We start from the raw sequence: 27,087 nt of genomic DNA on the forward strand, positions 1-27,087 counted from the left end.
CCTGCTGAACCAGAATCTGCGGGAGCAGAGCCTACATCATCAATAAACTTTCCAGATTTCTTAGGCATCCTAAAATATGAGACCACTATCTAAGTGTTTCTCCTTTTCCCATCCTCTTCTATCCGAGTTCTTGACATCAGTTTCTTCCAGTGAATTCTTAATTTAAGCTCTTAGAGCAAGTGTTTTTTGTTTTCTTGTTTTTAACCTAGGGAGCTGAACTCTTTGGAGAGAAGAATTCAAAGGTCTTAGATCTTGGATAAGAAAAAAATTACTTTTTTCCATAACCTCAAGCTGAAATTAGGCATGTCTTTCCTTTACAAGCATAAGCAACACACTCCAGCAGCAATTGCTAAGTGCCTCTGACTTGACTCTCACCGTGGGAGTTGCAGATATTTTCAGAGCACACTACGGTGGTTGCAGAGAGTTTAAAGATCATAAACTCTCATCAGGACTTTGACATGGTGGTAGCTATGGATTAATAAAAAGGTACATATATTGTACCATAATTTTAAAAATTATTTTAATAACTATATTTCAATATCATTGGTTTCCCTTGTCATCTGTCTTAAAACATGCATTCAAAAATATTTTTCTGAGAAGGGGTCCACAGACTTCCTCCAAGTGTCAGAAGGGCCAGAGCACAAAGAACTTAAGAATCCTTGTGCTAGACATATTTAATGTAATCCGTATCAAAATACCATGGACTTTCTTCAGAGAGTTGGGACAAATCATCTTAAGATTTGTGTGGAATCAGAAAAGACCCCGAATAGCCAGGGGAATTTTACAAAAGAAAACCAGAGCCGGGGGCATCACAATGCCAGATTTCAGGTTGTACTACAAAGCTGTGGTCATCAAGACAGTGTGGTACTAGAACAAAAACAGACACATAGATCAATGGAACAGAATAGAAAATCCAGAAATGGGCCCTCAACTCTATGGTCAACTAATACTTGACAAAGCAGGAAAGACTATCCACTGGAAAAAAGACAGTCTCTTTAATAAATGGTGCTGGGAAAATTGGACAGCCACGAGCAGAAGAATGAAACTGGACCATTCTCTTACACATACACAAAGATAAATTCAAATGGATGAAAGATCTAAATGTGAGACAAGATTCCATCAAAATCCTAGAGGAGAACACAGGCAACACCCTTTTTGAACTTGGCCACAGCAACTTCTTGCAAGATACATCTATGAAGGCAAGGGAAACAAAAGCAAAAATGAATTATTGGGACTTCATCAAGATAAAAAGCTTCTGCACAGCAAAAGAAACAGTCAACAAAACTAAAAGACAACCTACAGAATGGGAGAAGATATTTGCAAATGACGTATCAGATAAAGGGCTAGTTTCCAAGATCTATAAAGAACTTATTAAACTCAACAGCAAAGAAACAAACAATCCAATCATGAAATGGGCAAAAGACATGAACAGAAATTTCACAGAGGAAGACACAGACATGGCCAACAAGCACATGAGAAAATGCTCCGCATCACCGGCCATCAGGGAAATATAAATCAAAACCACAATGAGATACCACCTCACACCAGTGAGAATGGTGAAAACTAACAGGAAACCACAAATGTTGGAGAGGATGCGGAGCAAGGGGAACCCTCTTGCACTGTTGGTGGGAATGTGAACTGGTGCAGCCACTCTGGAAAACTGTGTGGAGGTTCCTCAAAGAGTTAAAAATAGATCTGCCCTACGACCCAGCAATTGCACTGCTGGGGATTTACCCCAAGGATACAGATGCAGTGAAACGCCGGGACACCTGCACCCCGATGTTTCTAGCAGCAATGTCCACAGTAGCCAAACTGTGGAAGGATCCTCGGTGTCCATCGAAAGATGAATGGATAAAGAAGATGTGGTCTATGTATACAATGGAATATTACTCAGCCATTAGAAACGATGAATACCCACCATTTGCTTCAACATGGATGGAACTGGGGGGTATTATGCTGAGAGAAGTAAGTCAATCGGAGAAGGACAAACATTATATGGTCTCATTCATTTGGGGAATATAAAAAATAGTGAAAGTGAATAAAGGGGAAAGGAGAGAAAATGAGTGGGAAATATCAGAGAGGGAGACAGAACATGAGAGACTCCTAACTCTGGGAAACGAACAAGGGGTGGTGGAAAGGGAGGTGGGTGGGGGGATGGGGGTGACTGGGTGACAGGCACTAAGGGGGCACTTGATGGGATGAGCACTGGGTGATATGCTATATGTTGGCAAATTGAACTCCAACAAAAATTAAAAAAAAAAAAGAGAATCCTTGTGCTAGACAGTATCCAACTCACGGTAGCTAGCTCCTGCTTGTCTGGCAGTCCTCCTCCCTAACTGAAATAAACCACTAATGCATAGAATTTCTAGTGGCATGAGGGAGATATCGGAGATGGGAATGGCCATGAGGGTAGGAGCTTTCCATCGAATTTCACTTAGAGCTTCCTGCCCTGACCAGCTCCAGAAGGGTTGCAGGGGCAAAGAACACCACTGGCACATTTTCTTAAGCTAGACAGGACTCCCCGCCTCTCATGTTTGGCCCTGCAGGAGCACCCATCGGGCATCTCCTGGAGCACCCTTGGCTATGGAGAAACTCCTCCATGAAAACAAAGAAGGAAGACCAGATGTTCAGATATCCCTGTCATAGATCCACGCGACTGCTGAGGGGTTCAGTACATGCAGATACCCCATCCTACTCAGGTCCTCTATCCCCAGGAAAGCCAGGTGCAAACACAATTGATTAGCCTGATAATGACAACAATACCACCAGCAGCTTATTGTGTGTCAGGCACCACACCAACTGCTTTGTAAATATTGCCTCATTTAAGTCTTGGACCATTCAACAATGTACATGATATCAGTGCCCTTTTACAGTCATAGGAGGTGAAATGAAAAAAATAGTTCACTGCTACTTACGTCATCTTTAAGTGATATTAACATAATATCTGTTCTGCTCAGTAACTGCAGGATGCTGGAGACCAGTGTGTAAAGAACTATGTGCACTATGTTGCAGATGGTAGATTATGCGTGTGGTCAGGTGCAGGTGTTGTGCTGGTTAGGTGTGCAAGCCCTCACATGGGAATCCTGGGGTTAGAATTCTGACTCCACCCCCTTGGGCAATGACTTTTCTGTGCCTCTGTCCTCATCTGAATCAAGGAGATAACAGTGCCTTCCTCAGTGGGAAGTGGGGAGGATGAAAGGAGATCATCTGTATAAAGCATTCAGCACTTTATGCTACAAAGCACAGCACTTGTAGGCAGTAAGTTCAACATATGTTAGTCATCATTACCATAATTCATACTTACATATTTCTCAGAAAGGCATCAGGAAGTTGATTATCTCCAAGATCTCTGGAGATAAGGTAAAACATTCCGGGCATAATTAATTCAAACTGGTTTTAGTGTGCGACTCTTGTGTTTGCCTATACAGCATATGCCCACTTCCTCTGGTAAAACCACCCAGCTTTGCTTTAGGAAATGGCCCTTCTCCATTCTATGGGGTTCTGACTCGGTGCTTCCTCACCCCTGGCCCCAGGGACTCATTTCTGTTTCCCTCTGGATTTGCTGACTTTGTGGGATGAACAGCTGGACTGTTGAGTCCTCTTACCCACGCTATGGAGAGAGTCTGCTCAAGGCATGGAGAGCAAGACATAGCTCTGAGATCATTTGAACCTCTGGATCCATATGTGGCTGAAACTAGACACATATCAGACTTATGATTGACTAGTTCTCTCTTCTTCTTAACCTGTTTGAATTCAGTTTCCTTTTTAAAAAATTTTTATTTATATATTCATGATAGAGAGAGAGAGAGGCAGAGGGAGAACCAGGTTCCATGCAGGGAGCTTGACATGGGACTCGATCCTGGGTCTCCAGGATCACGCACTGGGCTGAAGGCAGCGCTAAGCTGCTGAGCCACTCGGGCTGCCCTTGAATTCAATTTCCATCTTTGTAATTGAAAGAGGCTCCAGATCTACTTATAAATGCTATTTTAGCACTTATAAGTGCTTATCCCTAAGTTCTGGGTATACTCCAGTTTCATATTTTATTACAGAAAATTTTATCTGCTCACTGCCTACTACTACTACTACTACTACTACTACTACTACTACTACTACTACTAATTCCTATGCTTGATCTCTCTGCCAGCCTGACAACAATTATTAGGTTAAGTAATGTGTTCAAAGACTAAGGGGTGCAGGTGGGATTTAAACTCAAGTTTGTCTGATTGTAAATCTGTGAGTTTTCTACTATACCAAGCCTCCTCTTCACATTGAGCTAAAAATGTTTTCCACCTGAATGCATCTTAGACATGATGATGGAAGTCTGTGAATAAACAGGTTAATTTAGCAAAATTCACTTTAAATGTCTTCTTTAAGTCCAATCCTTTTTGAGAATTGTAATTGGAAGTGGTGCTTTATCTTACATCATTCAAGTCCAACCTGCTAATCACCACAAAGTCCTTGTTTCCAAGAGAAAAATATGAAATTAGTGCATATTTTACAGTGACTTCTATACAAGGTAAACTAGGAGGGAATGGAGCTGGGAGTGTCCTCTGCCAGCAAGTAGCTGAAACTCCTGTGGGGAAAATCCACCTACAATGAACTAAATCTCTTGCAGGCCAGTTAACTATATGCCACCATCAGTACAAATCATGGGCACTAGCCACAGAGAAAGGAGTATTAGTGGGATTGGGTACCTCAGGGAAGGAGGACTTCAAGGAGAGGGAGCTGTTGAGCTATGTCTTCAAGCATGAGAGGAATTCCTTAGAAGTATGTGTGCTCAGGTGATCTAAGAGTTCCCAGTCAAAGTGGGATCAGAGAGCACTCTAAGTTTTCACTGTGGGACTCCCATCTTCAAACACTGTGCTGGGAGCAGGAATACAAGAGGGATGTCAACAGTCCCAGCCTCACCGTGCTGCGGGTATGCAGCATAAAGCCGTGAGTATGAAACTAGGGGTAAGTGTGGGGTGCAGTGGGAACTTGTGGCAGTGGCCCTGGCTCAAGCGGTCAGGACATCTCAGATGGCATCTGATGGGTGAATGCAGAGAGTGCCACAAGGGGACACTCTTCAGAGACTGTGGAGCAGTGGAAACCAGCCTGGAAAACTAGTGATAACATGACGACTCATTGGGGGAATAACAAGCTGTTTGCTAGAATATTTCCAGGTGGGCTGGAGCCAGGAGAGGCAGTGGAAAAATATGCATAGGAAGGATTTGGGATGACCTCAATCCCTCCCCTGCCTTTGACATTAGTATAAATGTGAAGAATTCCCCTTCTGTGAAACGGGTTAGAGGCTTGGACAAAGGACTACAGTTGGCTCCCACTTCTTATTTGCTCTCTTCTCTCTCAGCTCAGCCTGGCAGAGTTCTGAATTTCCATCTCTACCTTTGTAGTTTGTTACTCATGGTTTCCAGCTTACCTTCAGCTTTGCACCCTAGTTTCTTATCTATGAATAACCCTGCTTCATGGGCTCCTGGAGACCAGAGCCACATGGCTTCCCTCCAGCTCCACCCCTACCCCGCAGCGTGTCGAGTCTTCCCTTCTCTCTCTCTCTCTTTCTCTCCATCTTCTCTAGGCTGTGTACAATAACTCCCCTCAGCCCAGAGTGCTTCAGCTCTCACCTCAGCACAAGTAGCTTGGCAAGAGGGGAAGAGAGAGGGAAGTGGGTAGAGTAAAACCCAAAGGCTCTGCTGCTCTCTCTGCCTGTGGCCCCAGCCCCAGGTTCCCTTTTTCTCCCCATCACTTATTTCACTTCAGGTCCCCAATTAGGTGCTAGCTTCAATGATACATGGACACGTCTGGTAACCCTAATCTTCAGATTTCTTTTTTTTTAATTTTATTTATTTATGATAGGCACACAGTGAGAGCGAGAGAGAGGCAGAGACACAGGCAGAGAGAGAAGCAGGCTCCATGCACCGGGAGCCCGACGTGGGATTCGATCCCGGGTCTGCAGGATCGCGCCCTGGGCCAAAGGCAGGCGCCAAACCGCTGTGCCACCCAGGGATCCCTAATCTTCAGATTTCTATCAAACATCCACATCTGGCAATTCACCATAAAATGTGAAGAGGGCAGGTTTTAGAACATCTGTGCAGATTTTGTTTTTCTTCAGGAGATCTCAGTGAAAACAGAATGAGGCACAGAAGACAGCTTTTTAAATCCTGGGTCAGCCTCCCCTTTATTACTACATAGGACGACACTTAGAATCCTGCTTTTTCTCCCTTTAACTTGCTTTGGGCATAGAAAAAGTAAGAGGAAAAACTCGAGGATTATAGTTAGTTCCTCAATGGAAAGGTAGCAAAGGTTTTCACAGATAAAGGTAGCCAAGACCTGTGGTACCGTCCCCTGAGAGTAACTAGACCAATTATTTTCACCAGAGTCCCTATCCTCAGCCTTTATCATGATGACAATTTATTCTCCTGGGTTTTTGTCACTAAAGTATCCAACACACTTGGATCTAGAAGAGAATGAGGGAAGTATGGCTATAAAATACTGACAACACATCAAAGAGGAAACCATTTTCCTTTGTCTTACATAGAACAGTCCTGAAGGTAACCAACTGTTGTATTGATGGTTGACCACAAGGGGGCAGAAGAAGATAAAAGTTCTCTTCAGAAGGTTCCTTGTAAACATTGGAGTATTGGCCTCCCCAGTTCTTTTCCAGCCTTTTCTCTATGTATGGTCTGTTTCAGAAGTTTTAGAGAAAGTTACAGTGCAAACTTTGAGGCAGGGAAGGTTGAGCAATGATTCTCAAAATATGGTTCCCAGATCAAATTTGGGAGGCACTGAGACCCTTTCATTTGGTAGTTAGGTGTAGTATGAAAGATCAAGAGTCATAGGCCAGTGCTCACTTCGGCAGTACATATACTAAAATTGGAACAATACAGAGAAGATTAGCATGGCCCCTGCACAAGGATGACATGCAAATTCGTGAAGCATTCCATAATTAAAATAAAAAAGAGAGAGTCATAGGCCAGCTGCCAGGCTGGTTCAGTCAGAACAGGTGACTCTTGATCTTGGGATTGTGAGTTCAAGTCCCAATGCTGGGTGTAGAGATTACCAAATAAATAAATAAACTTTAAAAAAAGGAAAAAAAAAAGCCACAAGCAAATCTGTGAAGCTGTTGAAATACCTCTCCCTTTTCCAACTACTTATCTGGATGAGGTTGGATTTTTTTTTCACATGCTTCAACTTGAACAATAGAGCACAAACAGACTGAATGTAGAAGCAGATATATGAGACTCTGATAACCAAGGAATAGAAATTCAAGGAATAGGATATCTCGATTTGTTCCCCGTCATTTAGTTATAGCAGATAAACTTGGCTTCCTTCTTTGTTTACAAACTCTCTTCTTTAGAAAACAAAGGTCTTGGTCAAGATAATTTTACTTGTCTATCTAGCCTTTACCATCAACAGTATGATCATATCACCTTACACTGTAAATATTTTGTAGTTTAGAAATACCATACAGTTTATTCAAAGACCCTAAGGAAAGTGTGGTCAAGATGGGATTTACCTTTAGTCATCTAGCAACTAGCAGAAGCCTAACTAAAATCCTGGCTTTATGATTCAAGGTTGTTTCCTCCCTCATTACACTGCTTACTTTGGAAAGTAGTTCTCCACAGCAGTTTGTCACAGGAGGGTGGGGAGAAAGGAAAGAGGCCAGTCAATTCTGCATTTGAGAAAGCTCAACACAGACAGGCAGGACTGAAAAGAGTGGGACTCTTGGGTGAGGTGGGTGTCAGAATCAAACTACATGCAAACAATTCTGATTCTTTATTCAAGTGACTTGGAATTGTGGGACTAGAGAGAAAATCCTATTTGCTTCATAATCAAAGGTAGTGCTCTCTTTGTCCAACCCTCAAGAGGGCACTAGAGCTTTTAATCTCTGCCAAGTAAGGGCATACCCTGATACTGGTCATGGGGTACTTGGATTCATTTTATTTCTTAATTCTATTTTTTTAAATCTGTTAAAGAATTTTATTCTTAAGTAATCTCTACATCCACCATGGAGCTCAAACTCACAACCTTGAGATCAAGAGCCTCATATTCTACCAACTAAGCTAGCCAGGTGTCCCTGGGCTGCCTTTTACATTACCGTATCTTCACTCTATCCATTTGTTATAGCTTTGTTTCAAGCATAAACAGAAAAGCAGAGTAAAATCAAGGGAGGGAAGCTATGTGTATGATGATTTCTTCAAAAGCTGAGAGTAGGTTATATTGTCATGCCATCAGTGTCTCTTCCATTTTTTCTCCCTAAAGACTTGGCAACTTTAACAATATTTACATTTATATGGCTCCTCTGAGTTTTCAAAGTATTTTTGTAGCATTTGTCCATTGAGCCTCAGGTTTACCTCTATGAGGAAAGTAGGCTATGGGGCCTCTGGTGAGCAGAATTGTTTAAAGGTGATAGAAAAGAGTACTCTAGGCTGCCTGCACTTTGAGCTGGTAGGATGGAGAAGAACTACCACAGTGCAGCCCCACCCCCTTCCAGATCCAGTATCATCACAGCAATGGAATTGGCCTCAGACCAAGGAACCAGTGTTTCTGAGTCAGTTAATTTAGGGCACAACTTGAGAATGTGCATTTTAATAAAATTCCTAGTAGATATTTCTGACTGGGGACTACACTTTGAGAATCTCTGCTTTAACTCATACCATATACATTTGCAGAATTGTCTACAACCTTGTTGCAGGGTGTATGGCATCCATGCCCATGATGGAAGCCACCTTTTATGAATGGCCCTTTTTACAGCTGAGGCAGAGAGTAGAGATTAAGTGATTGGTCCATGGTCACATTGATAGAGATTTGGTATAGTCTAAAATAGCAAGGCCTTCTGATTTCTAGTCAAGGGTAGTTTCTAAGGCCATCAGTTTTTTGCAACTTTCTTTAATAATAGACAGCGATGGTTGGCAATTGTTATAGAGCATTCAATAATTATATATTTAGTTGAACTTTTAGCTGAGCTTGATCTAAGGAAACAGGAAAAGAGAAAGAATCCTTCCTATTTTTATTCCTGACACATTGTGGGAAATAGAAGTATCCTTCATTATACTTGAGAACATCAAGTATAGAAACATATAAAATACTTAATTTCAGCTCTTCAGAATGACATGTCTATACTAAGTGCTGTTGGGTTCTCAAAGATAATGGATTTCTTTTTTATTTTTTAAAATATTTTATTCAGGATCCCTGGGTGGCGCAGCGGTTTAGTGCCTGTCTTTGGCCCAGGGCGCGATCCTGGAGACCCGGGATCGAATCCCACGTCGGGCTCCCGGTGCATGGAGCCTGCTTCTCCCTCTGCCTATGTCTCTGCCTCTCTCTCTCTCTCATTCTGTGTGACTATCATAAATAAATAAAAAAATTAAAAAAAACCTATTAAAATATTTTATTCATTTATTCATGAGAGAGAGGCAGAGACACAGGCAGAGGGAGAAGCAGACTCCCTGTGGGGAGCCTGATGCAGGACTCCATCCCAGGACCCTGGGATCACAACCTGAGCCAAAGGCAGATGCTGAACCCCTGAGCTACCCAGGCACCCCAAGATAGTGGATTTCAACACAGTTTAATAAAAAAAATATTTTTGATATTCACTGTGAGAAATATCTCTGCTGGGGCTGCAAATAAAATCTAGTCTTTAACTTAAAGGAATGTATAGTTTAGTGGGAAAAAGCAGAATGTTCATAATTGACTCCAGTGTTACACCAGATGGAATGTGGTATCTACTAAAATGGAGCTTTGAACTGTACCGAGCAAGAGATAGAGGGAAGAGGTTTCACTTAGCAGCATTAATGAAAGTTTTGTGGAGGATGTGTCATCTGAACTGAGCCTCTAAAAGGTAAGAGGATCTTGTCTGGTAAAGATAAAGAGGAAGAATCTTCTGGACAGAGAAAACTGCATGGGAAGAGATGTAGCTAAACCCAGAGCTTGCTTGAGGAGTAGCTACTTTTCCATGTGCTCTGGGAAGAGCACGCTCATGCACTATGAGATACCACTGAAATGTCAGTAGGAACAGTCAGAATGATGGAACAGTTCTGGGCCGAGAGAGATGTGATCAGAGGCTAGGTGGCCATGGCAGGTAGCAGTATGGAGGACAGATGGAAGGGACAAGAAGAGACCGGCAAGGAAGCAGACACCAGTAAGGAGGATACTTCAGAAGTTGACACAGTTGACATGAGTGAGAGAATGAATTTTGAGTCTTTTGTGGTAAACTTGGTTTTGAACCTGATTTCAACTTACTACCTCTGTTATCTTAGGCAAAATACCACTCTCTTTGGACTTCAGTTTTACTATTTCTGAAAAGAGAGGGTAGATGCTGGCTAAAGTCTATGTACTGCAAACTTTCTGTGATTCTGGGAATCCTATTTGTCCTCTGCTGCAAATAGAATTTTGGATGATCTTGGTCACTTTTTAATCCCTCAATTTTGCTAATATGATTGTGCCTCCATTTGAGGTCACAAAGTTGAAATAAAATACAATTGAAGGTCACATTGATCTAGCCATAGTTTGGGGTAGAAGTGTGAAGATGAAATTCTTATTCAAACCTGCCTTATTTAGAACTTATTTCAATAATACCAACTTTTCAAGTAGGATTGACTTGCAACAGAGAAAATTTTGTCTTGCTGAGTTTACAAATTCATGGAACAGGAAGCATGATTTCAACTCTGAAAATGTGGTAGGTTACTTAGGTTACTTCTTATAAACACAAGGGTTTGCATCAGGGGTAGAGGCCAGATTTCATGACTCTGACTGGAAATATTAGGGAACAGATGAATCATATAATACATCACTTCAACCGGAAAGTGAATGTATCCTACTGTTAAGAGTTTATCTCAAAATGCTTTGTGAAATCTAAGGGAGCTGGAGGAACCCTAGCTCAAGGTGTGGGATGTCATGGTCTATCTAGCATAGACTCCAGCCAGAAGACCAAATGTGTGGCCTTTTGTTCTCTCCTGGAGGATGGGAAGGATATGGAAAACAATGCTCTGGCCATGGAGAAGATTCAAGGGAATAAAAATGAATCATCGCTGGCCGCCAGGAAACACTAGGAGTTCTCTAAATGGAATGAAGTCCTCCTGTACCTTGGGTGGGAGGAAAGGGAGTGAGGGGAAACAACAGCTGGGGGGGGGGGGGGACCGGAAGCTGGAGAGAGGGACACTGCAACAGGCCTGTGACTCCCAACCAGCACCACAGAGGAACAAACCCAAAGGCTGTGAGCTTATGCTGGTTTCCTGTGGTGTTCCTTAGGGAGGTTCGTTGGGGTTTTTTTTTTTGTTTTTTTTTTTTGACTGCCTTTGGTGATTTCCTAATCAGCTGCCCCAGTCCCCAACCTCCACCCTATGCAATGTCATCTGCATAAAAATGTGGAGAATGTGACCAACTATTCACGCGTGTCGGAAGGGCTCTGTGAATTATGAGGCTGCACGTGTAGCCTGCTATACAATGGTCTCCAACCAGCAGGCTGGGAACACAAATTGCTGCCCTAGGCAAAGGAGGCCCAAGGGTCAAGGGACATCTGGAGCTGAGTTCAGGCCCTGAACTGGGACTTTGGAAGAATTTCAGGCACATCCTGCTCCTTACTGGACCCTGAGGCATGGGATTTGGGCTGGATTTGCTCATAATTCTTGTGTTTAATTAATTAATGACTTAATCACTTTTTAAGCATCCTTATATTTCTCCATTAATTTCAGTTTTCTTTAGTGTTTCTAAATAATGTCTTTTTTTAAAACTTTTATTAATGTCATTTTCAAACATACAAGAAAAAAATAGTATATATTGAAACTGTACCACCTGGCTTCAATATTTATCAATATTGTGCCAAGTTTGTTTTACTTATATCTCCTCCACTTTTTAAATCTAGAGTATAAGGTATTAAAGCAAATACCAAATCTCATATCATTTCAATTATAAAAATTTCAGAATGCTAGCAGATAAGGACTTTCATTAAGTAAGGCCTAGACCCAAAGTGGGCCTTGAACTCATGACCTGAGATCAAGAGTTACATGCTCTACCAACTGAGCCAGCCAGGCACCCCAGATAAGGACTCTTTTTTTGTAACATAATAATACTATCATATATCATATGTAATAAAATTAGTGATTTTAAAATATCATACAAATATATGTCTTATACCACAGAACCCAAAAAAGATCCACACATAATACATATTGGTTCCTCTCTTTTTATTTTATTTTTTTTTTTTTTATTTTGTGTATTTATTTATTTTTTTTTTTTTTTATAAATTAATTTTTATTGGTGTTCAATTTACCAACATACAGAATAACACCCAGTGCTCCTCCCGTCAAGTGTCCCCCTCCGTGCCCGTCACCCATGGTTCCTCTCTTTTTAAATTGCCATTTATTTGTAAGAGAAATTGGGTCATAAGTTTCTTTTTTTTTTTTTTTAAGATTTTATTTATTTATTCATGAGAGACACACACAGAGAGAGAGAGGCAGAGACACAGGCAGAGGGAGAAGCAGGCTCCAATGCAGGAAGCCTGCCCAACATGGGACTGGATCCCGAGTCTCCAGGATCAGGCCCTGGGCCGAAGGTGGCGCTAAACTGCTGAGCCACCCACGCTGCCTGGGTCTTAAGTTTCTATAGAATTTCCCACATCCTAGATTTGGCTCATTGCATCCTTGTGGTATTTTTCCCATGATTCCTACTTCCTTTTCATTAGGAAATGTTATTTAGAGACTACCATCTGGGCTTGAAGGATAGTCTTTGCCACTGCATTGTCATTGTTTTATGAATTTTTAAGGGCAAATAGTGAGAAAGTATTTATTTTTGAAAATAAGAAAAACTGAGTTCCTATTAATATTTTCAATTTAAGTTCATGGTTGCAGGGTTTTTGCTTACTTGATTTAAAAAAATGCCTGTGTCTCTGCCTCTCTCTCTCTGTGTGTGTGTGTGTGTGACTATCATAAAATAAATAAAAATTTTAAAAAATTTAAAAAAATAATAATAAATAAAGATTTTATTTATTTCTTTGACAGAGAGAGCACGAGCAGGAGAAGCAGCAGGCGCAGAGAGAGAGAGAGAGAGAGAGAGAGAGAGAGAAGCAGGCTCCCCACAGAGCAGATAGCCCAATGTGGGGGATTGATCCCAGGATGCTGGGATTATGACCTGAACTGAAAGCAGATGCTTAACCAACTGAGCCACAAGGGACCCCTTAATTTACTTGATTTTGTATTTGTATCTTATTTCTCCTTTCCTGAAAAACTTGATTTTTATAATATTAACATAATTACTAATTAGTTGTAATTCACAACACATTTAATGTAGGTTAAAATTTTCTTGCAGTAATTCTGTGGAAGCAGTATTGTCTCTTATGTTTCTGAAGATAGCAATTGTAGTTCCTTTTTACAATAATGTTTTCTTGTATTCCCTTTATTGTTTTGTTTTTACTACCTAGATTTTCATAAGTATTTGATGAACTTTGGCTGTTGACTAAAAAATAGAGATAGTAAAACATCAGTATTATTAATAACAGTAAGATTACTAAAGAGTATAAAACAAAGAAATTAAGTAAAAATCCCATAATCTTCCATTTGAATAGGAAATCAATATGAACTTATCTTTTTTCTTAAAATAAATAAAAAATGCACACTTCATTGCTCTGTCCCTGAAAAGTCTGAGAAGCAATGATAATTCAGTAGTAATATGCATGACCAGCATTCAGATTCTGGTCTCTAAATACCATTCCCCACTAAGAGAAATCAGAACTTCCCAGTAAGAGAAATCAGAAACCATTCCCAACTATGAGAAACCAGAACTCTTTTGGAAAAGTGCCTGATTTCAAGACTAGGGCAAGAAATTAACAAGTAAGTCTGGGATATCATTTTATGTCAAGGAAGAAATAAAGAAGCCTTTCAAAACAAATGAAATCACATCAAAAGGACACAAAGCCATCTTTGAGGCTCCCATTTGCCAAAGATGGGACCATTTGAGCAAGACAAAGAATCAGATATATAAAAATTCCCGAGTTTATGATGGTTTTCAAAAATATTTCATTGGTCATCTTTGAAGGTTGCTAGGGCACAATAACATTGAAAAGGAAAATATGAAATATCCTTCCTTTCCTGTATGTACTGTATTTCAGGGTAACCAAATTGTTGATGTGGTAAAGGTCTTCGTAGACCTATAATTCTGACCAGTGAATGAGAAAAAATGATAGGATTCAAAAAGCATCATTTTGCACCCCTTTATGATCTAGACAACAATTAGTGTTTGCTAAAACAATTAGGTTAAAAGTCAATGAAGACCTTCATAATGGAAATGTTTCCTTAACCCATTGATCCATCTTGGTATCATTAAAACAACTGGACTGTATAATGATGTCCTATGGTAGGGAAAACACAACACCACTTAGGGAGTATATTCTTGCTTAAAAAAAAAATTAAACCTGAATCTTATCAACTCAGTAGGTTTAGTGGTCAGTTTACAGAAAACAAGAAGAAGAACATTTAAACTAGATCATTAATATGTAATAAATGAAATCTTGAATGAGATATCCCATAAGTCAGATGAGCTACTTTCTCCACAAAATAATGGCATAAAAAAATAGAGGCATGCATTGTTAGAGAATACAAGATACTTGTGAGATATAACAACCAAAGCCAATGCATGGACATTGTTTGGATCCTACTTTGAACAAACTCACTATAAAATACATCTTTGAGATAATTGGGGAAATTTGAATATAGGCTTAGTATTCAATTATATAAAGGAATTATTTTAAGTTGTACTATCATAATGGTATAAGTGCTATTTTTAAAAGTTTTGTTCAGCAAAAGATAGATGTATATTGAAGTATTTCTAGATGGGTTTAAAAATTGGTGAAACTGGGTAATAGATACATGTGAGTTCATTATACTGTTCTTTCTACTTCTAAGTTCAAAATTTTCTATCAATTAGGTTTTTAAAAAATAAAGGAACAAATTCTTGGTGAATGTTGAATCAAAGTTATCTCTAAATAAACATAGTTTTAAAAAACAATAGAAAAAACAATCTTGGTTAACATAGAACGTGGACAAAAAAAAGAAAATGGGTATTTCCAAAAGAAAATCTAAATGAACAAAACACGATGATAAACTAACCATCTCCTCTACGTCTACCTTACTTGATTTCTATGTCGTCACTACCAATGTTCTAGATATCAATCACCTCTCTTCCATGTGATTCTGGTAATGCACAAATTCTATTTTTCTGGCTCTTTTTTCCGAGAACTATCTCCCTTCTGTTTGAATTTGTGATGCCACCTAATTTGTGCCATGATGCAATTTTCCCATGATTAATGCAATTTATAGGACTTTATTTGTCTTCCATGGTTCTGTGTTAGATTTATTTTTCCTGTAGTCACCAAAGGAGGCAGCCCAATTGCAAAAGTAAATCCTGTTTGGATCATAGTAGACACTGAGGCACAGCTCATTCCTTCTAAGCTATATTAGCTCTTCTCCAGTGTTGAGTCATGACTTTGTCACTTCTTTCTTCCCTGACACTAAATTTGGTGCCCATGTGTCTCCCAAACCTATTACCTGCCGCTTACTTACTAGAGTGACTCGAAGCAGAAATGAATTTTTCAATTTCTGAAAACTAGCCTTTTTCACAACCCAGCTAGCTAACTAGCCTGATGGAAGAGTAAGAACTCTCCCAGGACAGACTTCTCCTTCTTTTCAGAGACAAGTGCTCACGGGGGGAACAAATGAGCCTTGTGCTCTGCCCTTAAGGTCAGTGGATTGAATGTGGCCTTGTGTGTGTCGTGAATGTACAGTAAATGACATCATGCATATTCAGTGGGCTTTTCCAACCGACAGAGTCCTACTCATGACCAAAATTCTTTTTTTTACAAAGGCTCTCCTCTGACTTTGGAGGTTATTTTACTCTCCTGGTGCTTTTATCTTTTTTTTTTTTTTTTTCCTGTCATGGCCATGATTCTTTTTTCTTCTGACTTGCTCTTTTTTCCCTACCCTCTCCTCAATTCTGTTCTCCTTTTTCTGTCCTTTTCTTTTATTTTTTCCTCCTCCTATATTCCTTGCTATCTGCTTCCTGCTTTTTCCTTCTCCTGGTTTCTCTTTTCATTCTTCCTGTGTAAAACTATTAGAAACACCCGACCTCGACTGTCAGTTTTATGTGGGTCAATTTGAAACCTTCTTTATCACTTCTACCCACATTCCAATCCTGCATCTCCAACAGACTAATTGATATTTATATTTGGATATCCTTGTTTTTAATTCCAAAATAAAACTTATCATCTCCCTAAGAGATTCTCCCTCACATTTTCTTTGACTTTGTGACATTTTCAGGCTCCTAGCCACCCAGACTTGAGCCTCAGACTCATCTCTTGTTCTTTCCTTCACCAATCCATTGGGACAAGGAGCACATTTTATTATCTCAGTCTTTGAAACGCATCCTCACCCATCCCTCCTCACCGTTTCTACCAATATCATGGTGATCTGGGCCCATTGGTTGTGCTGAATGATAATAATGACTCCTCTACACCCATTTCCCCTCTATTTGTTTTGCCCCTTGGGTTCCCTGGGCCCACTCTCACCCTAGATGATTATTCACTCAAACACTGCTTGGTTCATTCCAAATCTAAAATATTATGTGAATATCTACCCTTCTCTGTAGGAACCCAACATACTCAGGCTGGCATAATTATTGTAATTATTTGTAATTATTTCTTTTTTGTAATTATTTTTTTTTGTAATTATTTCTACCTGACGTTCCCAACCTTCTCTCTCTCCAGCACAGCTTCCTCCTGACTGTGTATACACTAATCATTTACTGTCAAAACCTTTCCTTATACTCTCATTCTCATTTCAGATGACACGCTGCTTCTTCTCCACTGATCTGTGACCTTTCCATCCTCCAAGTCCCTGTGAAAACCCTCTTCCTTCAGAAGGGATTTATGGATGAAATAACTAGATGCCCAGTTTTGCTTTAAAATAATCCAGTGGGCAGTGGACAAGTGTGTATGTGGGGGGGGGTAATAAATGAAATGACATGGACACAGGTTGCCATGTTAGATATACAGAGGTTCATTAACCTACTCTCTGAACTTTTGTATATGTTTGAATCTTCCATTACAGAAAGTTTAAAAATAAAATAGAATCTAGGAGTATGGCCATGAAACATAGCATCCTTTTTTTTTTAAGATTTTATTTATTTATTCATGAGAGACGGGGGGGGGGGCAGAGGGAGAAGCAGGCTCCATGCAGGAAACCTGATATGGGACTCAATCCCAGGACTCTGGGACCACACCCTGAGCCAAGGCAGATGCTCAACCTCTGAGCCACCTAAGCATCCCAAAACATGGTGTCCTATACAGGCAGGACTCATCAACAGTTGGAGCGGATTCCAGCAGAATGTCAAATTGGTCTCAGGGAGGGTTGGTAGAGAAGAGGAGTATGGTGATTATGTAACCAGCCTATAAAATTAGATTCTACAAGATTTGTGTCTGCTCTGTTTCTGGCTGTACCCAGCATATAGAATGTTCCTGGCCCTCCATATTATTTGGGGAATTAACTTATTGAGTAAATAGATGATCTATAAGTCAAGGTAGGTCTGAGAACAGCCTGCAAATCCATTCTGTCAAAGAAGAAAATGGCCATGTTTCTCTTGGGGCCTAAATATGTTCACAGTGTACTGCAAAAGCATAAATAAAAGCACCAAACAGCTCATTTATTCAAGAAGATGCCATTGTGTGCTTACCATGCTTCATGTGTGAATAAAATAGAGAACAAAGAAGTCTCTGCCTTCTGGGGCTTATATAGTAGAGGAGGTACAGACAAAAAAATACATGGTCTGGAGAGATCAATGCAGAATAAGTTGTATAGTGTCACAGGAAAACAGAAGAGGCACCACAAACTCTGGAGGCCCAGGAAGGTTCCCCAGAGCTGAAAGCTGAAGGATAAATAAGTGTTTGCCTTATGAAAACAGAAGGAAAGACTGTTTCAAGCAGAGAAAGCAGCTTGGAGAAGAGAGGAACAAATGAAAGAAGTTTACTGAGGGTGGGTCATAGAACAAAGCAGGTCAGGCAGACTGGTTGTCAAGGGTCAAGTCAAGAGATAAGATTGGACAAGAACAGAGGAGCCATATCCTGCAGGGTATTGTAGGCTAATTTATGGAATGTGAACTCAATATAAAAAGCTGAGAGAAGACCTTGAAAAGTTCTTGAGCATCCAGAGTGACGTAGTACTCAGGTTTTGCATTTTTGGAAGTCCTATCTGACTAAAGTGCAGAGAACGGATGGGAGGGTGATAGCTACAAAGCTGTGCAATCCTTTTTTTTTTTTTTTTTTTTTGAGAGACTGTGAGCTGGGACAGGGATGGGTGGGGAGGTAGGGATGGAGGGAGAGGGAAAGAGAATCAAATCTTAAGTAGGTTCGCATGGGGGTGTGGCACTCGATCTCACAACCCTGAGATCATGACCTGAGCTGAAAAATCAAGAGTCAAACACTTAGCTGACTAAGTGACTCAGCCACCCAGGTGCTTCACTACAGAGAGGTGACGGTGACGTTGCTAATGGATGGATGGGGTGGGGCATGGGGGTGGGCAATACAAACATTTCAGAGTGGAGGATAGGGAAGCCATTCTTCAAAATAGGAAATAAGGACGAGCCACCGCCACCAAGTCCCGACCCCGACCTGACCCCGCACACGGCCACCTGCCGCCTGCCATGCACTCCTGATTCCTTTTGGTTCTAAGTCCAAAATGGCAACTCTCAAGGATCAGCTGATTCAGAATCTTCTTAAGAAAGACAATATCTCCCAGAATAAGATTACAGTCAATGGGGTTGGTGCTGTTGGCATGACTTGTGCCATCAGAATCTTAATGAAGGACTTGGCAGATGAACTCCCTTCTGCTGCATGACATCTTGTTGATGTCATGGAAGACAAATTGAAGGGAGAGATGATGGATCTCCAGCACAGCAGCCTTTTCTTTAGAACACCAAAAATTGTCTCTGGCAAAGACTATAATGTGACTGCAAGCTCCAAGCTGGCTATTATCACAGCTGGGGCACATCACCAAGAGGGAGAAAGTCGTCTTAATTTGATCCAGCATAACCTGAACATCTTTAAGTTCACCATTCCTAATATTGTCAAATACAGCCCAAACTGCAAGTTGCTTGTTGTTTCCAATCCAGTGGATATCTTTACCTATGTGGCTTGGAGGATAACTGGCTTTCCCAAAAACCGTGTTATTGGAAGTTTTTGCAATCTGGATTCAGCCCGGTTCTGTTACCTAATAGGGGAAAGGTTGGGAGTTCACCCATTAAGCTGTCATAGGTGGGTCCTTGGAGAGCATGGAGACTCCAGTGTGCCTGTATGGAGTGGAGCAAATGTTGCTGGTGTCTCTCTGAAGAATCTGCACCCTGACTTAGGCACTGAAGCAGATCAGGAACAGTGGAAAGAGGTTCACAAACAGGTGGTTGACGGTGTCTATGAGGTGATCAAACTGAAAGGCTACACTTCCTGGGCCATTGGACTGTCTGTGGCAGATTTGGCAGAAAGTATAATGAAGAATTTTAGGTGGGTGCATCCAATTTCCACATGATTAAGGGTCTCTATGGAATAAAAGATGATGTCTTCCTTAGTGTTCCTTGCATCTTGGGACAGAATGGAATCTCCGATGTGAAAGTGACTCTGACTCCTGAGGAAGAGGCCCATTTGAAGAATGCAGATACACTTTGGGGGATCCAAAAGGAACTGCAGTTTTAAAATTTTCTAATGTACCACGTCACTGTCTATACTACAACAAGATTTTAGTTGGAGGTTGTGTATGTTGTCCTTATTATTTGACCTGTTACTCAAGTAGTAATATTAAAATGGCCTAAGAAAAACATCAGTTTCCTAAAGTTACAAATGGGAATGGTTCACAAAACCCTGCAGCTATACCCTGATGCTGGATGATACCTGTCTTGAGTAGTCCTAAATTGGTTAACATAATATAGTTCCACCATCTCAGAGGCACCTCTGCCAGTGTCATATATGCTGCAGCTACTCTTCAAACCAGATGTGTATTTATTGTGTTCTGTAACTTCTGATTCCTTTGCCCCAATACCCAACATGCCTAGTCGATCTTTTTTCTTCAGTCACATCCTGGGATCTATTGTATAAATTCAATATTCCATGTATAGTGCATAACTCTTCTAAAGGATCTTATTTTGTGTACTATATATGTCGGAATATAGTGTACATTGCCATAAAATGTAAAAAGACAATGCAGCCAACTATCTGTCATACCAACTAAAATACCAAATAAATTTTGAACAGTGAAAAAAAAAAGGAAATGAGGAAATGAAGTAGTTCCCTATCTGTGTGGCTGTTCTCCACTCGGATGCAAGTTTTTTCTCAAAATTGCTTTTATTTGAGAAAATAAAGAAATGTCTCAAAAATGTTCCTACTGTATAGGGAGTGCCAGCTTAGGAATAGATGGCAGTGTGAAGAAGGGAAAAGATCGGCCTGAGTATAAGGAAACTGGGTTCTAGTCCATAAGTGCCATTTTCATTGTTCCACTAGCTTTGTTTCATCATACTTCCACTTCTTTAGTTCATTGTCTTCTTCACGAAGGTTGATTTTCTCGAATACTTTCTATATATTGGTTGTGGGCTTATCTGTGTGGTTGATATTCCCAGTTAGAGTCTGTGTCACATCTGTTTGTATGGTCTGCCTGGAAAGGAGACAAGAGTTGCCCTGGTGACCTGCTTGTATTCTGGTCTGCTTTCAGGAAGAGGAAGGACAGGCTGTGTCACCTGGCAGGGCATTGTACTGGTTTGTTAGATGTTAGTACTCAGCGCTTCCCACTAAGGTCAACAGCCACCTGCTGCCCTGTCTCTGATCTGATGGAGCCTGGAGGCAGACACTCCATCACTGCTGCCTGGCTGCTATTGCTATGACATCTATTCCCTGTCTGTTGTCCTGGACTCCCTTCTGCTGCAAGTTTATACAGCCTCCAAGATATACCTCCTTAGCATGCTTCAACTTTTCTCAGAGGTCTCAGATGCATCTGGACTACAGATTTCCCTGTCAATCCAATCTTCTCAATTTTTATTCCTTTTTTTTTAAGGTTTTATTTTTAAGTAATCTCTACACTCAATGTGGGGCTCCATCTTACAACCCTGAGATCAAGAGTCACATGTTCTACCACCTAGCCACGCAGGTGCCCCTCATTTTTTATTCTCTAAGTTATTTGTGACCAAAGTCTTAGTTTTTTAAAGCACAATTATTTCTAGGAATTTGGAAAAACTGTTACTTGTATTTGGTCTACCATTTTGAAATGGAAGTCTTTGCTCTGGCTAAACCACTCAAGTATTTCAGAAGCTAATCTTTGACAGTCCCTGGGACTTTTTTTTTTTAAGATTTTATTTATTTATTCATGATAGACATACAGAGAGAAGTAGAGACATAGGCAGAGGGAGATTCAATCCCAGGACCTTGGGATCACGACCTGAGCCAAAGGCAGACACTCAACTGCTGAGCCACCCAGGCATCCCAAGGTCACTGGGATCTGTCTTATTTGCCCATCTTTGCTGAAATGAGAAGAGGACAGGAAAGATTTGTTGGAAAACAGGAACAATTTATTTTCTTAAAGCTGATTTCTTTTTAGGGCAGCCTGGGTGGCTCAGCGGTTTAGTGCCGCTGTCAGCCCAGGGTGTGATCCTGGAAACCCAGAATCGAGTCCCACGTCAGGCTCCCTGCATGGAGCCTGCTTCCCCCTCTGCCTGTGTCTCTGCCTCTCTTTGTCTCAGTGTCTCTCATGAATAAATAAATAAAATCTTTTTTTTTTAAAAAAAGCTGATTTCTTTTTAATACCTGAATGGGGAGTTAGAAGTTTGTATCCAAAAGAGTATTTTTTGGTTATTGGGAAATGGGTCACTCAAAGTCAGAAGCATACTCAATGTCAGAAAAATACCTCTATTGCCTTTTAGAGTTTGGATTTATGTACTTTCCAAATGAGTGAATTTCAAGTCCCTGGACCTGGCAGAGCTGCCTTCTCTGGGCTCAGAAATAATTTGGTTCCAGGGAGCTGAAGAATTTATGGACTTCTGAATTCTATCCAACTGAATAGGAGAGAAGCTTGGGAAAGGGCCAGCCAGGTGCATGACAAAATTAGAGCTACAGCTGGAGAGAGGGGATTCCATGAGCGGGAGGGTCAGCCTGAGGGGCTGAGTCATCAGTACAGAGAGGATTCTGAGGGCTCTGGAATTCTAGTTAGGCCCTGGTGGTGAAATGAAGTTTCGGCTTTGATCCTCTGGGAAGGGGCAGACCCTGTTGAGAGAGATTCCAGTTAGAGGCTACTCCCTATTTCATGGAAAAGGAAAAAAAATTGCAAAGCTCTAAACAACAACAACAACAACAAAGGTTTTCATTTGCTTATTTGTTTGTGTAGAAGTCTTTTAGTCTATTCAGGTACAATGAAAATAGAAACAGGATTTAGTAAGTTAGTTAAGACATCTTTGCTTTGTTTCCTTTCAAGAAACTGGATAAAAAGACCCCTTGACCATTTTCTAAAATTTAAATGAGTGTCTACACAGGGTAAAAACAGGGTATGGTGGGGAGAGAGGGTACTGGCCATGAAAGTATTAAGTGTGGTGCTTGAACTTCAAGGCTCTCACTTGCAGGGACCCCTTTCAGGGCCTGACAAGTGTTCACTTGGTCATATGCTTTTGTAAAGTTTGCAAAAGTAAAACCATTGTTTCCTTCTACCTTGACTTCCCTCCATCACCATCTTTTCATATCATGGGGCAGCTAAGGGTATTTCAGGGTCTAACTAAAGGGACGTCCAAGAGAAGATAGAGTGAGTTTGGTTCAGTGTGATGTATTTACACAGTTTGCAGGCACTTTGGGTTTAGTTATTTCCACTTGTTTGAATGTAGGAATGGCTTTCAGGAATTTTTTTTTAATTTAATTGAGATATGACTCTTATATCCTCAAATTGAATCCTTTAAAGCTATAATTCAGTTACTTTAGTATATTCACAATGCTATGCAACTGTCACAACTATTTGATTCTAGAACATTTTCACACCCCCTCCCCCCAAAGAAACCCCATTAGTCACTCTATTCTTTCCTTCCCCCACTGCCAGCCAGCTCCTAATCTCTTAATGCCCCCTAATCTACTTTCTGTCTCTATAAATCTGCTTGTTCTGGACATTTCATGTCCATGAAATCATACAATATGTTGCCTTTTGCATCTGGCTTTTTAAACTTAGCATAACGTTTTCAAGATTCGTTCACATTATAGTATGAATCAGTACTTTATTCTTTTTATGGCTAAATAATACTCCATTTTGTTCATCAAATAAATGCATCAGTTGATAGACATTTCAGTTATTTCTAGTTATGTTCTTCCTGACAATGTGTGAAGTTAGCTAACATGAAGCTCCAGGGCCAGTGGTGGTATCACACTATGGGGATGGCCAATGTGCCAGACACTGGTTGTGGAAGAGAACACTTTGAAATATACAGTCAGAAGCTATCATGTTAGTGGAATGATTAAATCTCTCTTATCCATATAGAAGTGATATTACAAAATTATTGTCAAGTAAAAAAGTTATCAAAATTTTTGAGGCCACAAAATGTGGAAAGACATATAGAGGTGCGTCAGGTGGCTAGCTCATTAAAATATCTTATTTTTTTAAAATTTGGGGATATTTTTGTTAATTATTTTGTTAATATTTTATTAATTATTTTAAAACATGTGCTTTATGGCTTATTTTCTCATTTTAAATAAGCACTTTTAAATTTAAGCTTATATTTATAATTTTACATTTCTTTTCTTAAATCCTGTAGATCATAAACTGCAAACCCCTTAAAATCAGGATCCACCTGCCGTTAAGCAATACTTTCAACTCCGTCACTTTTTCTTTTTCTTTCTTTCTTTCTTTTTTTGTAGTACTACTTAAAATGGAAGTCTCTGGGGATCCCTGGGTGGCGCAGCGGTTTGGCGCCTGCCTTTGGCCCAGGGCGCGATCCTGGAGACCCGGGATCGAGTCCCACGTCGGGCTCCCGGTGCATGGAGCCTGCTTCTCCCTCTCCCTCTGCCTGTGTCTCTGCCTCTCTCTCTCTCTGTGTGTGTGGGACTGTCATAAATAAATAAAAAAAAAGTCAAAAAAAAAAAAAAATGGAAGTCTCTGCTTTGGCTAAACAATCAGAAAGGCTAGGAGCTTGTGTGAGAGATTTCCAATTAGGGGATGATACAGCAAGTTGCTCATTTTGTTGCTTTCCACTTTCTTGTCCATCTTTTTCAGCGCAGGAACACTTTGAAGAAAAACTAGCCCAGGAAATACCTTATTACCTAATTAAATATGCAGTGCCTAGGAGAGTTGCTGTGATTGATTGAATATTGTTCAGCAGGTATTTACCTCTATGCTCCCTTCCTCTGGGGCAGAGTCTACTTCCCCTGGCTTCCCTCCATGGGCTTGGCCCTGTGGCCAATGGGATATAGACAGAAGAAGTCCATATGACAGTTCTGAGCACCAGAAGCCCCATTAGATCACATTCTGGGAGACAGTGGTCCTTCAGCATGGGTCCTGCAAGAAGATACACACAGAGACCTATATCCTGAATCTCATATTCAGCCTCAGGAGGAGCTGCTTGCCACTGACCTGCAGACCATGAGTGAGAAATAAACATTTACTGTTCTGAGCCACTAAGTTGGGGGTTGTCTGAAACACAGTGGAACTGCAGCAGAAGCTGACTAATACAGAAGCACATTCCCAATCTAAACAGCAGAGCCAATATCATTTCTTTCTCAGGAGGCAGCTGAGCTTGGTTCCAAAACTCCAACTTCCAGGATCCTTGACAGCAGATCCCAGTATACCACCTTTCTGCATGCTTCCATCTTTCAAGGATATCCATTTCTGGCTTGAGGACATGCCTCCTCTTTAGCTATAATTTTAAGTACAATTTATTTCATTGTTTCTACTCTTTATAATAACACTTTTGTCACTTCAATTAAACAGCTTCCAAAAGCAGCCCACCACATTTCTCCCATCCTCTAATCTGTTCAGTTTGACGACCCAATGAAAAGTAGAAAAAACCTCTGAGAACTTTTGATCAAACAATTGCACTTTCAGAAATTTAGCCTAACAGAATAATCACACAAATATATAAAAATGCGTGTACAAGGATGCAAAATATAAGAAACAACCTAAATGCCCAAGTATAGGGGATAGGTTAAATAAGGTATATCAACATAATGAGATACACTGCCACCATTAAAAGTGATACAGTAAAAACATGCTTATGGACATGGGAAAAAGAGGGTTACAAACAAAACATACAATAGAAACTCATTTTGTGTACTCAAAACACATGTATATGTCTAGAAAGTTATATGCCAGTAGTTACAGTGGCTATATCTGGTTGTTAGAATTATGGGTGGTTTTTGTTTATTTCATTTGTTATTTTTTCTTCTTTTGCCAACCATATTTCCCAATTCTGCAAAGAATATGTTCTACTTTTGTAGTAAAAATGAAGCAAATGTATTGTCCTTTTGACCCTCACAACTGTTTTAAATGAGTTGAGAGGAACTTTCTTCCTCTCCCTAACCTTTTGTTTCATTTCATAGATATTCAGGTACAGCACAAAAAAGATGGCAAGGATGGTGAGAGGGGCAGTTCTGTTCACAAAGACAGCAGAGTTTTAGGCATTTGTGCAGAGAAAAATGGAACACAAATGCAAGGCGATCATAATGATCCAGTACAGGTAAAGATGGATTTCCTCCTGTGCCTTACCTACAAAGGTTAAGCAGATGAGCTTGGGATTTACATTTCCTGATGGAATACAGATCAACACATAATGGAAACAATGATGCTTAGAGTCCTGGATGGAGAGGAAGCAGCAATCCAACTGAGAAAATGTTCACTTGATTCTGTTTTGCTCATGTGAGTCAGAAATGAGCAACCTTTTGTTGCTGGACGATCAGTTTCAGAAAACTGAAGTTCCTGAGAGGCTTACATGACATGCAGCAGCTCACGCAGGAAGCTAGTGGTGAAGTCAGACTTTGACTTTCTGCCCAATGAATATCCTCCCATGCCATTTCAAGAGCTTCTGAGAAGACTCACGATGGTGGCAGCAGTGGCTAAGTTAACTCCAAAGTTAGAGAGAAACCATCTTCCTCCTAATCATCTGTCTTAGTCATCTGGCACCACCATATAGATATAGATGGTCCCTGGAAAAAATATGGCCTGCTTCACACATTCGCATGTCATCGTTGGGCAGGAGCTGCACCAATCTGCTCTTGGTTGTATCTATTTTAGTACACCTGCTGCTGAAGTGAGCACAGAGGAGCTCTTACTGCTTCTCATGGCATGAACTCTCTGCCTTTTTAAAGAAAGGACTGATTCCACATTCAATGTTCTCCATCTGAAATGAACAGTGGTGAAGAAATAAAGTCAATAAAATGAAAAAAAAAGAAATTGTAAGAAGAGAGATATAATAAAATCTGTTGAAATAAAATTGTTAATCCGATAAGCTAAAAAAGATCCCAGACTAAGACTGTGTCCAGCCAGAGGAGGATAAAGTGGCAGCAGAATAGAGAGTGGAATTTCAGAGCAAGAACAGCTTCCAGGCTGAGAAATGTTGCTGGAAAGCAACAGACCCTTAAGTGGCTTGACCATTTTGGGCTGAAGAGTTAACCTAGCAGTGTGCTGGAGGAGTGGGCTATATATCTCCTCCAGCTCTGCATTCAATGACATCAGGTTGGTGGCTCGAAGTCAGCTCTGGGAGGAGTATTTACATGACAAAAATCAGAAAATGCTATAAATCAAGGCTCTTCCCTTAACTGGTTGTTAAACCCTGCCCAGCATAGCACTGACACAGAGCATATAACCATTCAAGGGAAAAGCCAAGGCAAAGTCAAGCAATCCAGGCAGAAGTTCAAAAGTATGCAAACCTTTCTCCCAACCACTTAACCTCACGACCCCTGCCCACAGCAGTGCCCCAGGGACTCCACCAAAACCCACCTCCCCAGACACTTTCTTGTTATGCCTAAGCCCCCCAAGGCTCTTAGAACGGGACAGAAAACAGGGCATGTGCTCAAGGAGAAGCAAAAGAATGAGTGAAAATATGACTCCTGCCTTGCTC

The 27,087-nt window shown here is 40.6% G+C and overlaps 1 non-coding gene and 1 pseudogene across 1 annotated transcript; both read left to right on the plus strand.

Annotated features, from left to right (window-relative positions):
• Positions 1 to 6,837: 6,837 nt before the first annotated feature.
• On the plus strand, positions 6,838 to 6,944 carry LOC129496515 (U6 spliceosomal RNA). The gene has a single exon (XR_008661790.1). It is a non-coding gene; the product is annotated as a U6 spliceosomal RNA (small nuclear RNA).
• Positions 6,945 to 18,692: 11,748 nt separating this feature from the next.
• On the plus strand, positions 18,693 to 19,717 carry LOC129496261 (L-lactate dehydrogenase A chain-like; annotated as a pseudogene).
• The last annotated feature ends 7,370 nt before the right edge of the window (positions 19,718 to 27,087 follow it).

This window comes from Nyctereutes procyonoides, unplaced genomic scaffold, assembly GCF_905146905.1.
Source record: "Nyctereutes procyonoides isolate TBG_1078 unplaced genomic scaffold, NYPRO_anot_genome, whole genome shotgun sequence".
NCBI lineage: Eukaryota > Metazoa > Chordata > Mammalia > Carnivora > Canidae > Nyctereutes > Nyctereutes procyonoides.